The sequence below is a fragment of the Saccopteryx leptura genome, chromosome 9 (assembly GCF_036850995.1).
Source record: "Saccopteryx leptura isolate mSacLep1 chromosome 9, mSacLep1_pri_phased_curated, whole genome shotgun sequence".
NCBI lineage: Eukaryota > Metazoa > Chordata > Mammalia > Chiroptera > Emballonuridae > Saccopteryx > Saccopteryx leptura.
Window position 1 is genome coordinate 12,923,889 of NC_089511.1, and position 9,346 is coordinate 12,933,234.

The 9,346-nt window shown below is 39.5% G+C and overlaps 1 non-coding gene across 1 annotated transcript; it reads right to left on the reverse strand.

Moving 5' to 3' along the window:
• Positions 1–8,501: 8,501 nt before the first annotated feature.
• Positions 8,502–8,691, reverse strand: LOC136381694 (U2 spliceosomal RNA). The gene has a single exon (XR_010747167.1). It is a non-coding gene; the product is annotated as a U2 spliceosomal RNA (small nuclear RNA).
• Between the last annotated feature and the right edge of the window lie 655 nt (positions 8,692–9,346).

Sequence of the window (9,346 nt, forward strand, 5' to 3'; positions counted from 1 at the left end):
GCCCCTCTGCGTGAGAATTGTAACCTTCCTCAGAGCCGAGGAAGCACCCTGTTAACAGCAACTGTTTATCCGTGCCTTCTTTATTGGACCTTGACAGGGAAAGTTCAGTGACAATCCAAACATGGTAGGAATTACTTTTGGGGAAAATATATATGAAAAGGCAATGGACTTGGGAAGAGCAACGTAGGAAAAGAAGACACGTCAAAGTACAGAAAATATAGCCTTCCGCCTTGGCGGTGGACTCTTTCTATGGATTCTTTCACTCAATGGAGAGGATGATATAGAGTTTTTTTTTTTCTGACTTTCCTGGGCATCTCTCCTGTCTCATTCTGCAGCCAAAATAACGGAGTAATTAATTAAGCCCACAGGGCCCTACAGTGTGTTACACGTGCACTCCTTCCAACACAGGACAGAGAGCGTTGCATTCCAGGGAGCCAGCCATTCAAGGCTCAAAGAAACGCGTCTCTTTTGTGTTGCCTTGCGCTGGACACGGGCAGGAGTCTGGCAGAGAGTAAACCCTAGTGTGTAACAGTTTATGTTACATACGTCAAATTACGAAGGGCACAGTTCTTTCTAAAGTTCTCTAAAGGGTGCCCTCTTATCATTTTTTTATGTGTTTGAGGGCTATTGGGAGATATAAATTTATCATTTGAAATTCAAATGGTTATAGTTAGGAAGCTGCTGACTCGTAAAAACAAGAAATCTGGCACATATCAGGATCTGAGCGCAATGCAGGATTTGCTGAATTTTTATGATAATTTCAATAAATTATTGAATTAGCCCTGTAGTTTTACAAATATGCTTGAAAAATGTTCAAATGGTTATAGCAACGGGTAACAGTTTTTCGGTCTTGTGCCCTACTTGAAAAATAAATTTCAGCTGACAGGCAAGTTTGAGACATAGAAGCCACTCATCAAAGAACAATAAAATTCAATTATTTAAATTTTGCAAGGTCCACTGGAAAGCTAACTTAAAACTCTTATTACCAATCTGGCTCTTAACTGCTCTTCAAAATTCAAAGTGTTCATTGACTTCAGCGTTTTCCCACAAAAAACAATCTTTAAAATGAAATCTAAAGTTCATGCAAAATAGTTTAGGCTGATAGACTTTTAAAGGATTTAATTATAACCAGAAAGAGGCCCAGGAGTCCAATGACACCGCAATAGAAATGCATGGCAGAGATTATTTAATATTTTGCTGACATCACCCCATCCATTGGTTCTATTTATGTAAATACGGACCAATTGGATCACACCACAAAGATGATTTGAATCTGTCTGTTCCCTCTCATCTTAATGTCTAAGGAATATGATAGGGTTTGCTACCATATCTGCTTTGGAAGACTCAGGAGCCTTGGATTAATTTTGTTTTCTAAATTATTCCCTTTTGTCCATGTTTTTATAGAAATACTGAGTTAATTCAGCATATCTGATTTAGGAACCACTGTTTTTTTTTTTTTTCACTTTACCCATAGGCTTGAGTCTATGTGGTCACTGCTAATAGCCACATCATTGAACGAATCTCTCCCACCATCTCTTTTAGTTGACGCATTTATTTTTCACTGATATCACTGGACGTCACAAAACAAACTCCTATAAAGCACCTCCTCTGTGAAAGGAACTCTGTTAAAAAGTAGGGACAATTTGACCTGTCATTACCCCTTAGACCAGTGGTCGGCAAACTCATTAGTCAACAGAGCCAAATATCAACAGTTCAACGATTGAAATTTCTTTTGAGAGCCAAATTTTTTAAACTTAAACTATATAGGTAGGTACATTGTTATTAACTTAATTAGGGTGGAGTACTCTTTGTGGAAGAGCCACACTCAAGGAGCCAAAGAGCCTCATGTGGCTCACGAACCACAGTTTGCCGACCAAGGCCTTAGACTCATTGGCATTTGCTATACCGAAGAGTGAGTGTTTTCTCAACCCTATTTTTATCCTTTTATAAGTGTAGATGTATCTAAGAATACTATGTAAGTGAACAATGTAGAAACATTTCGTTTAATTAAATGGGAGGTTATGTCAGTGGGACAACAAATGTCATACTCAAAGGTGAGGATTAGTTAATGTGTTATTTAATGAAATGGCTTTATTTAAATAAGTTCAAATTTGCTGACCCAGCCATTGATGTGAATGTTGAAAGTTGATCCGTTACTTAATATTTTCAACAAGTCTGTGCGGCAGGCAATGATTATTTATCTACATTATTCAATTCATAACATTTTAGCCCAGAAAATTTCTCAAACTCCCATTTGGCAAATAAAAACTGAGGGTGCCCATTTAAATTTGAATTTCAGCTAAATGATCAATAATTTCTAGTATAATTCTTTCCCATACCATATTTGGAATATTCTTATACAAAAACAAACAAAAAAATGCAATCTGATGTTTATTTAAGGTTCAAATTTAATTGAGAGTCTGTATTTTATCCAGAAACCATAAACAAAGTCAGAGTTATAAGCATCAAAGTGTATCTTTTGATTTCAAACCCAAGATACTTTCTATAATGCTATACTAGCTCAAAATGGTAACCCTAAGCCAGGGGACGAGAACCTATGGCTCGCGAGCCAGATATAGCTCTTTTGATGGCTGCATCTGGCTCGCAGACAAATCTTTAATAAAAAAAATAATAATGTTAAAAATGTAAAACATTCTCATATATTACAATCCATTCATTTCCTACTGCTCATGTTCATGGTTGCAGTGGCTGGAGCCAATCATAGCTGTCCTCCGGGACAACACCAAATTTTTATTGGATAATGTGTAACGTACATGGGTCGTTGCATGGCTCTCACAGAATTACATTATAAAATATGTGGCGTTCATGGCTCTCTCAGCCAAAAAGGTTCCCGACCCCTGCCCTAAGCCATAGCAATTTCCAGCCACAAGTTTATAGAAACTTCATATCTATAATTTAGATAATTAGCTCAGTAGAAATCATTGGTACAGTTACCTATGCAATATTACCTGTATCCAGTGAAGAATAATTAAAAAGTTTCAGAGCAGGATCTCTTTCAATATTGCTTCAAGCCATGATCAGGTGATATTTTTCATCTTTTTTGATCTTGAGTGTATGTTCTATGCCGGGGTCAGAAACTTATGGCTCATGAGCCAGATGTGGCTCTCTCGATGGCTGCATCTGGCTCGCAGACAAATCTTTAATAAAAATAATAACATTAAAAATATAAAACAGGCCCTGGCCGGTTGGCTCGGCAGTAAAGCGTCAGCCTGGCGTGCGGGGGACCTGGGTTCGATTCCCGGCCAGGGCACATAGGAGAGGCGCCCATTTGCTTCTCCACCCCACCCCCTCCTTCCTCTCTGTCTCTCTCTTCCCCTCCCACAGCCAAGGCTCCATTGGAGCAAAGATGGCCCGGGCGCTGGTGATGGCTCCTTGGCCTCTGCCCCAGGCGCTAGAGTGGCTCTGGTAGGGGCAGAGCCATGCCCCGGAGGGGCAGAGCATCGCCCCCTGGTGGGCAGAGCTTCACCCCTGGTGGGTGTGCTGGGTGGATCCCAGTCAGGCACATGCGGGAGTCTGTCTGACTGTCTCTCCCCGTTTCCAGCTTCAGAAAAGAATATATATATATATATATATATATATATATATATATATATATATATAAAATATTCTCATGTATTACAATCCATTCATTTCCTACTGCTCATGTTCATGGTTGCAGGTGGCTGGAGCCAATCACAGCTGTCCTCTGGGACAACACCAAATTTTTATTGGATAATGCGTAACGTACACAGGTTTTTGTATGGTTCTCAAGGAATTACATTTTAAAATATGTGGCGTTCATGGCTCCCTCAGCCAAAAAGTTTCCCGACCCCTGTTCTATGCACTCCGTTGTTCTTAACCAATACAGTTGATTAAATTAGTACTGAATTTGACTAAGAAGTATTGCAACCTAGGAGGGAAAAACAATAACCTTGAATCCACAAAGTATTGATCATTATTTTATTATTATTAAGTATTAAATACATATATTTAGGAACTATTAATATAATCTATTGATATTTAGGGAACCATGTTTTGATCTGAAAGAAAATATTATGTCCCAAGCTACTCAGCCAAAGTATTCTCTGTATTGGCATCCTACATTAATACTAGTTTACTGCTGTTTCTCCTCTGTGAGAAAAAAAATTGTATAATATGTTTTCAGTAAACACTCAATGCCCTATTCATAGCATTCACTTTTGATTATGTAATAAAGCCTTCCTCTCCATTTTTGATAAAACTTCATCTTTATCCATGTCATTAACTTGAACATCAAGTTCTAACCCACTGTATTCTTAAAACATTCCCTGATAAGAAAAATCAGCATTTGACAGGTATCAGTATTGTTGAATAATTAAGATAATGGCCTAGAAATCAGGCTCCTTGGCCAATCTATGTTCCTTTGATTTCTCTTTGTGTGCCTTTGGCAAGTTATTTAGCATCTCTAACCTTAGAAGCTTCTATATAAAATAGACGTAAAGACAGTATTTAGTACACATTATCTCTTACAACCCGTGTGAACAATCCTGATGGAAAAGGACCCACTCCGTCATGAACACTGTGATCATGATTTTACCACCTACATCTTACTGAGCAAGATTTATTGCTGTTCTTGGAACTTCTCCGTCAAATTTACTCGTGAACAAAACATGTTATTCATGTACCTTTTCATTTTATTGAAATAATTATCTTCTGGGTTTTTTTTTTCTTTATTCCTTTCTTCATGCTGATGTCATCCTCTCTGATTTTTATTAACAGTGCTACTACCAACCATAGCAGATATAGTGAGCAGGATTCAGTGTTGGGGACAAGGAAAAGAAAAACTATTTTTTATGTCTGAAGAATTTTCGATTGTCTCTGACGTTGGGACATATATCTAAATCCTCATCTTCATTTGTAGACAGAGAAACTATGTGTTATCTGGAAGAGCTGATGTGGGAACTGGAGATAAAGTGCCCAGGACATAGTGAGTTATCAATAAATAATAGCTGTTGTACCACTCAGCGAGAAGAGGGTTCTGTTTCAAAGGGCAGCCTTGGGATCCCAGCCCTTCCACTGGCTTTCCTTCAGTCCCCCTGTCACCAGTAGCAGTCACTCAATACACCATGCCCCCAAGTACTCATTTTGGTGATGTTCATGGAGCCATAAGATGAATTATTTATAGAAAGGTAAATCGGACCACCTCATGACCCAAATAGAATTTATTGACATTCGTTGAAATTACAGTTTTTAAACGAGAGTTCTAGGGAGATAAATTATCAATGAGATTTGCATTTTAGGATAAATAAGTTGACCACTTCTTACCATCTCTTAAAGAAAGGAGGACAGTAAATCCTGTGGTGAGTACACAGGTACATTGCACAATGTCGTGCACTTCTGGGTTTCACAGGTTACAGGAGAAAAGTCATTCACAGGACTCTGTCTTTCCATCTTACAGATGGGTCAGGTAAAGTAATCCTCACAGACTTTGTCAGGTGGGTATGAAATAAGTATATCATAAGTACCAAGCACAGAGGAAGGGACTCAAAATTGCCAGTCCCAACCTCAGCTACCTTCCAGATTTATACTGTGCAGAGTCTTCATGGGATTCCTCTCCCCAAAGGGCGGCCATGGCTGAAATCAAGGAAAAGGGCTCTCGTGGGGAGCATGTCAGCAGCAGACCAGGTGTTTTCAGTTCGCAGAGGGCACCACTGAGTGTGTGTGCCATGGAAACCCAAAGCTTGGCAGTGACAACAGTCACTCCTGCGTTGGCATTTGGAGAGAAGAGTGCTTGTCAAGATCAAGATGCTAATCAGGGCTTGCTGGGACAGTTAGTCGTTCCCTGCTGCAGCCAAAGCTGCAGGTTGCTTAGAGCAGCTGTACAGTATATTCGCACCTCCTCTTAACTGGTTTGTCTGTGCAAGAGTGATCAGAAAAAATGGTCAGAAAGAAAACCAAGGAAGTAGGTGTTCATAAACATCAGAATGACCACAGTGAGTTCCAGAGAGCCCGACATCCCCAGAAGCCATTTGGGAGTCACAGAGAGAATTAGGAGCCAGACTGGGTGGGGCTCGAAAGGGCTCAATAATAGTTTTGTCTCTGGGGGTCTCTGTCACTTCTATAAAATAGGGATGCTAATATCTATGACACACATTCATAAGGACAAAAGGAACTCACTCGTGTGTGTTAGAGATTTATTGCTGCCTAACACGTTATTTCAAAACTTAGCACCTTCAACAACTGCAAACGTTGGTTATTTTACAGAGTTTCTGAAGGGTCAGATATGCAGGAATTGCTTGGATGAGTGAATTTGATGGATCACTCGTGAGGTTGGAGTTAAAACTATGGGTGATGGTTACAGTCATCTGAAGATTTGACTGGGTCTAGACCAGGAGTCTCAAACTCAACTCAGCATGTGGGCCGCAGAGCAAGATCACAGCCATTCGGCAGGCCGCACTAGGTCTACAAAAGGCAACTGTTACACAACACTTTTCTCACTGCAGTTGAAAACAAAAAAATAATCAGTACAACAAGCACAATCGTACATGCAGTTTACTCAGTGTCACAAAACGACCAGAAACTGTAGTTCGCATCACAACTGCTGTTAACTAAGCTAATATCTAGCTAGGATGCTAGAGAAATTAAAAATACAAGTAGGCCCCTAGGCTTACTTAATTTTATCCAAAATATTTTGAACTTCATGGATTAGTCTGCGGGCCGCACAAAATTGTTCGGCGGGCCGCATGCGGCCCGTGGGCCGCGAGTTTGAGACCCCTGGTCTAGACTATCGGCTTCTGAACTTACTCAGGTGACTGTTGGCAAGACTTCTTTCCTTGGTGACTGTTAGAACAAAACTCCAGTTCTTCATCATGTGGGTTTCTCCCTAGAGCAACTCACAGCTGGGTCCCTCACTTCTCCCAGAGTGGATACTCCAGGAGAGAGAGAAGGGCTGAAGATTGGGAAGCAGCATTCACAGAGTACACTAGACAGAAGCACCAGTCTTCATATAACTCCATCTCAGCTGTAAAGACCATCACTTCTTCTACTTTCTATTCGTTAGTAGAGTCACTAAGCCTAGGTCCCACTTGTGGGGAAGAGGCCACAGAAGAACACGTATCCTCTGGACAGAGCGATTACTGTTCTATTTTAGAGGCTGCCTACCATATCATGTAAAGTACCTAACATGTAAAACATAATAAATGTCAGTTAAAAATCAGGAAGCACTTTTAAAATGGTTTTCTATAGTTTTGTTTCAATAAGCAAATTTTTAAGGTTTTTCTTTTTTTTTTTTTTAGTCTATGTAAAGTTGAAGTCTACAGTGGGTACCTAATAAATATTAGTTGTCTTCCATCTCCTCCCCCTGAAATTTTAATATTCCTTGATCTTGAAATATTTTTATAATGCATCTGTTAGAATTTTCAAGCATCCATCCAACAGCCTGAACTAACCCACTCATTCTCTGCATCCAAAGAAAAACAAATATTATTCTTTATATTATAAGAGAGAAATTAATTTTGTGCTAATGTGCAAGGTTAAGGTCCAAAGGAATGAAGATTATTGCAACAATGATTATCTTGGCATTCCTTCTTATTTTTATCTGTAAATAAATCATTGCCCTACTTCATGGTTTTTTTTGATCCATGCAAAAGTGTGATATTTATTACACTCAGCCATCGTAAGTTTCAAATTTAGAGGAATGTCTCCGTCCAATGCGAATCCTTTGTGGAAGAGTTGTGGCTAAGGAGACGAGGCCCCCAGGGATGTTGACGCTGAAGACCTTCATGTCAACACACAGGCTCTTCCCCTAACCCCCAACCCCCAACCCTGGTATTTCTTATTTGAAGGAACAACAGCGTCATTTTGCCGAGTCACTCAAACCAGTCCAGAGCATTATCTAAGACTGCTGTCTCATTTTCATTCCTGATAACCAATCACATCAAGGTCTGCTAACATTACTTTCTGCAGATAACTTAAACCCTTTACTTTTCTCCCCATCCCCAGTGTTTCTTTTGCACAAGAGAAATTGTGGTAATGTGAATTATATACAAAATGCCTCTAATGATTCCTTCTTTCTCTAACTCCTTTAATTCCTTAACCCAACCTCCATTGAGCTGTCAATTAGATCATTCTGTTAGATAAACTCTCTATTTGAGTTAAGGGGATTTTTTATAGCCCCAACTAAATCAAGCTCCATAATATGGGATTTGAAACATTACAATATCTGGTCCTAGACAGTCTCTCCAGTTTTCTATTGCACAAGTTTAAATTGAATACAAGTACATGCTTATGTATGCACACGCGCACACACAGACACACAGACACACACACACACACACACACACCTTGTTCATTTTGCTATAGCAAAACTAAACTGCTTTTAGTTTCCTGATTTCTCCACCCTGCCTTTTATACTTTACTTCATTTGTATATGCAGTTTACTTTGCTGGTTCTCTAGTAAACTTGTCTTCTTTTTTTTTTCATATTTTTTAAATCTTTTTTTGAACTTTATTTTGGTCCCTCAAGGGGGATGCACTGCTCCCAGAAGTACTACAATACTGGGTCGATGCGTGGAGTGGCCAGAGCAAGTTCCTATTCCATCTCCTACTTCCAAAAAACCATTTAATATATTACCCTTGGATAGAGGACATATCAGATATTAAACTGATAAGAACAGATACTACACTTGATCTTAGCCAAAAGGCCAGAGGTGATAAAGCCCAGTATCTGGTTATACCTTTTCCAAAACTGAGAGAGTAAACAAGTCCTTCCTTGCCTCATTCTATACCTCTTGAACAGTGTAGTCTTGTTCTTCCAAGTCTACTCAGTGATAATGTGTTGGCTCTAATGCCATCTTTTATACAAAAAATAATCATCTTGGAATTCATAGCGCACTTAGCCTGCCTTTAGTATTTGAATGTAATATATGACTGTACATGTTACCAATAGTTAGGCTGTGTCATGTACAATTGTCTTTGAAAGTAAAAAAACAAAACAAAACCTATACTAGCAATTTCATACGATTTAACATATTTGAAAGACCCTTTTCTTGTGCGGTGGGGGAGGTGAGCTAATGGGCAGAGGGAACATGATTTAGTAAAGACTAGAGAGGTGTTGTTAATATTTTATGTGTTATCTTCTGGAAGAAAACATGACTTTTTAAAAATAAAATTAAAAAGCAAAGCATTAAGCCTGACTGGGCGGTGGTACAGTGGATAGAGTGTTGGACTGGGATGCTGAGGACCCAGGTTTGAGACCCCGAGGTCGCCAGCCTGAGCACGGGCTCATCTGGTTTGAGCAAAGCTCACCAGCTTGGATCCAAGGTTGTTGGCTTGAGCAAGCGGTTACTAGGTCTGCTGAAGGCCCACGG